The sequence below is a fragment of the Typopeltis vanoorti genome, chromosome 5 (genome assembly GCF_054136105.1).
Source record: "Typopeltis vanoorti isolate ZY-2024b chromosome 5, IOZ_Tvanoo_1.0, whole genome shotgun sequence".
Lineage (NCBI taxonomy): Eukaryota > Metazoa > Arthropoda > Arachnida > Uropygi > Thelyphonidae > Typopeltis > Typopeltis vanoorti.
The window spans coordinates 78,732,339-78,737,527 of record NC_143553.1 but is presented as its reverse complement, the minus strand read 5'-3'; positions in this window follow the sequence as shown (position 1 = coordinate 78,737,527).

Here is a 5,189-nt window from a genome sequence, read left to right as displayed (position 1 = left end):
CCTTTTGTTATCTAATACACATCCTAAAATGAATTAATCCGTCTTTATTTGCCTCGTGGACATTTCCTGAGTTATTTAATAGAAATTTTTCATCACGTAATCTTTTACTGGTTATTTAATTTTGTTCAAATAATTTTAACTTCGTTTCTTATACATTGATTTTTAATTTTGATTAACCGTTAGTTAACTTCCTCAATTTTCATAATGCCTCTATAATTTTGTTGCTAAACTTTCATAATGGTAGATCTCCAGGACAAAAACCGTTATGGACTCTTTCTTAAGTTTATTTCCAGCAGGTTTCCTAGTTGCTCGATCTTTGTCACAAGAAGTAAGGGAGCTGTCCCCATCTCCAAGAAACCTGGGTTTCTCAGTAATTCAAAAAATCGAAGGAGATAATCACATTATTCCATTCACTAGCGGTTAAGGGGGGAGGAGGATAAGGATTCAAGACGCATTGAAAATTGATGTAACATCTGTGTAATCCATGCCACATAGTGCTAAACAAATACGTAACTGACGGAAAAATGCAGGAGCACTGTAATCTCTTGCAACTCCTGTCTGTCTGTTTGAAAAGCGAGATACACCTTCAGGAGTCCAAATCTTTTCATCTATGTTCAAAACAGGGTTGTCCAGAGTTATTTGGTTTTGTAAGCCGAATCAGTTACGTATTTGTTTAGCACTATGTGGCATGGATTACACAGATGTTACATCAATTTTCAATGCGTTGTGGAAACATCATCTTTATCGTGCTCAAGTCATCATATTTACATTTGATCGCATTTCCAGATATTCTATTATCTTGCAACTGATCATATATTTGGTAAAATTTTCATGCCCCAATCTGTAAAGTCAACATGATAGGCATCGCGTTTTCTCCAATAACCTTCACCACCGGCAGTTGAGTTCATAACTAATTAATATTTCAAAGATTCTCGAGTGCGGCGGAAAACTGCCATCTTGAATCATTATCACCCTTCCCCTTTGATACCTTACCGGCCATTAACGATCAAATACGTACCTTCAAAAGCTTCGTATCCATCATAAATTTCAATGTATTATCAATGGGATTGCAATTTTAATATGCACTTCGCATCCATGTAAATGTGGACGTTTATATACGTCCTGGCCGATAGCGTGGTTAAAAGGTGAAGCTCTATTAATGCAATAGACCAGAGGTCTTCAACGCATGGCCCGCGGAGCTCTTTGCCGTGACCCATCGGCCATTTTGAAAAAATAACTACTTAAAATTAAAACGCGATAATTTCAATGAAACCCCCGGCCACTAAGCTATATTGCGGTATTTAGAATTGTAAGATGCTTTCCAGATTCACAAGAAACGCTGTGCATTTGATACTTTACATAAAATACTATAAAAATAAATATTAAATAAACATGCATGTGTAGCTCAGTGAGTGTGGCGTTTGCACACCACAGCGCTTAACAGCAAGAAGGAAGACTTAGTGTTTCGAATCTAGTCAGCGATTAGAGGAAATTTTTCTAAGCCTTTTTTCGACCGGTTCCCGAGTTAGTCGATCTCTGGCAAGGGCAAGCGGGTTTTTTCTCCCGGAAACTCGGGTTTTTGTCCCATACTTAAGTACTAGTACTAATGTCGCAGGTAGATGGCTGAAGCATTAGTCCGTTCGAGTGCGCTGTCTACTGCCTTCCAGATACATCTCGAAGGTTCTCGATACTTCGTTATTTTCATATAAATATACAAGACGATCTCATCCACAGTCAGTCGTGAACAGTGTGATATTCGTGTATAAGTGCAGGCAGGATCGTCGTGTCAGCCATAGCCTATTGTGGTTTTATATTGCCAGACTTTTTTCATTAGTGTGAGACATATTTAGTGGATAATAACCGTTACACGGCCATTTTGGATCATGTTTTGGGTTCATCTTCCATCACTATGGCGTCTATGAGTAAAAAAGCGTAAATCAAGTCATTCTTGTCGGGGTTTTTAACGAAAAATGGACAAATTTGTACTTTTTTGTGCCTATCGACGATAAGCCAGTGTGTTTAATTTGTCGTGAGTCAGTGTCAGTATCAAAAGAATACAATATACTATGAGACAATGCACGCGACCAATTTATCACCTTCAACGGCGGCTTCGTGCGGACAAAATGAACCTTCTCCAAATTGATTTAAAATGTCAGCAGGGTCCGTTTGAAAGAAAGCGTGTCTCATCGCTGCTGGGAATGTTCTGTGCCCAAATAATAAGGAAGTTTTTAAAAAACCAAGTTTGTCTGGGGGTAAGTCTCGGGGCAAGAACTTACCAATGACATTGAAGGAACTTTAAAAAACGGTCGTTCCAATTTACGTCATATTCACTTGCTTTAGATGAGAGCACAGATGTGAAGGATACAGCACAACTGGCTATCTTTGCCGTGGAATTGATCAACAGTTCACTGTGACAGAAGAACTGCTAGAGCTACCTGTGAAGGGAACGACGAAAGGCACTGATATTCTTGAAGCAGCCAAGAAAACGTTCCAGCGTTTCGACCTCAGCTTAACCAACCCCGAGAGTGTGGTCACTGATGTTACCCCTGCTATGGTGGGAAAGAACGAAGGTTTGTTGCGTACCTACGGAAAGAACCGGAACTAGAAGGAAAAGATTTCATCCATTACTACTGTTTAATCCACCGGGAGAATTTGTGTGCGAAAACTATTGAATTTGAGATTGTCATTAAAGTTATTGTGACTGTCGTCAACATTATTAGGGCAAGAGGATTGAGTCATCGTCAAATCCAAGAGTTTTTAACCTAAGAGTACGGAGCAGATCACGACGATGTGGTTTATTATAGTGATATGCGATGGTTGAGCAGAGGGAAGGTTCTTCAAAGAGTCTTTGACTTAAGGAGCGAAATTCAGCAGTTCATGCAAACCAAGGGGAATCCGATTGCGGAATTTATCGATCCGAAGTGGATAACCGACTTTGCCTTTGTGACCGACATCTCGTTGTATAAAAGACCTAAATACGCAGCTACAATCCAAAGATCGACTGGTGCACACTCTATTTCATCGCATCAAAGCTTTTGTATCCAAGCTCAAACTTTGGGAGGCACAACTCGCAAAAAAGGATTTAACTCATTTTCAGATTCTCGCTGAGTCCACCTGTTCGTCTCTTGATGAATTCGCTACGAAATTAGCCGTGTTGCGAAGTAAGTTCAAAGAGAGATTTAGTGATTTTCGTAACCAACAGTCTTCTTTAGATTTATTTTCAATGCCATTCAGTGTCAATGCTGCCGAAATGCCAGGCTCAGTACAAATGAAGCTGCTTGAACTCCAACACAACACTTCTTTGAGAGAAAAATTATTCATTGTGCCCTTGCTTACATTTTACAAAGACTACATTTCTGAAGACTCATTCCCTAATCTTCGCCGGCATGCATTGAAGATGTGCGCTTTGTTAGGAAGCACATACTTATGTGAGCAGTTCTTCTCCAGAATGAAGCATGTGAAGCCCAAGAAAGAACTCAGATTACAGACCAACATCTCGAGAATACTCTGCGCATAGAGACTTCCAACATTGATTCCAACATCGACAAGCTGGTAGAGGAAAAACATTGCCAAGTTGTCCATCGACATTGTAAAAAATGAATGTTTTCTTCATTAAATTATATTTTTTCAAGTATTGATTGTATTTACTTAAGAACCCGACTCCTACCTACGCTCTTAAATCCGAGCTTGTTTATTTTTATAACATTTTATGTAAAGTATCCGAAGCGTTCCTTGTGAATCTGGAAAGCATCTTACAATTCTAAATACTACAGTACAGCTTAGTGGCCGCGGGAGCTTCATTGAAATTTTAAATACGGCCCGCACTGTTTGAAAGGTTGACTACCCCTGCAATAGACAATTAAAATAAAATTCAATGTAATTCCATCTGAGACTACCAGTATTTCAACCGTTAGCATTAAATATGATCACGTATATTAATTTGAGATAAACTGCATAAAACACTTAGTTACATCAAACTAATTACAATTTTCCTAGACAAGAACAGAAAAAAACATCTGAGATGACTATAATCGACTTCCTTTAAATAATTTTAGAATTCTGCTTTTGTGGAGAGTTTTGTTAATTATATACCTAAAGAGTATGCCATTATTCCATTTTATATTATTATTGCACAGTATTAAAATTATGCAAATAATAATATAAATAATATAAAACCAATCTTATCTAAAGCGCTTATTTCATTTTCAAAGTCCTTATAAGTGTTGATCATGTCCCCAACAGGATTTCAAGAAGCTTTTAAAACCAGAGAACATTGTAGCCACCAGATGTTCAATGAAATCATTTATAATAAATGCTATTTAAAATGAAAATTATTTTATTTTTCCAAAATTAAAATAAAATTCATATGATCTTGTAATAATTGTTGTTAGTTTGGCTACTGATGCTAAAAAATCGATCTTTAATTATAAATTAAAGGCAACAGAGAAATGTGCTAATTTTCAACATATACATATTTGTCATAGAAAGGGATAGTAAGAAAAAGAGAAAGATTAAGACACTGTATTACTGTACTAATATACATTTGTAAACTTTCATATTCAGAAAACTTTGAAAAAAATTTATATTTTGATATATGATCTTGTAATTGTTGTTAATTTGGCTTACTGACGTAGAAAGTCGATCTTCAATTATAAATTAAAGGCAACAGAGAAATGTGTTAAGACTGTTAATAATCATTAATCTGTTCTAGTTCTGGATTATTATTTTACAAAAATTTATTACTTTGGGCCAAGAACGTTTCCTCTAAACTCTCTCTCTTCTTACTTTTTAAAAAGAGTCAGCAAGTATTTAAATTCATCGTTATTAAATAATAATATTATTATTAAAAATTATAAAATATCCGCGTTAATAACCTTTGTGAGATGTATCGAGTGGAGCATCATGAGTGGAACAAATCAAAGTATTTTAATTATCATAAAATACAAAAAACGAAATAGGAGATAAACGGTGTAAACTTTAACAGCACATTGTACTATTAATACAATAGATAATAATTCTCAGAATAGTTTTATTTATATTATATTTATTTTAACTTTAATACTTGATTTCAAATAACAGCATGATTGAAGAAAAAGAGCAGTGAAACAACACAAAAAGAAATAAAGTTACAAAATTATTCAAAATTATTGCAATTCTAAACAGTAGATTAGATACGCATTTAAAATAAA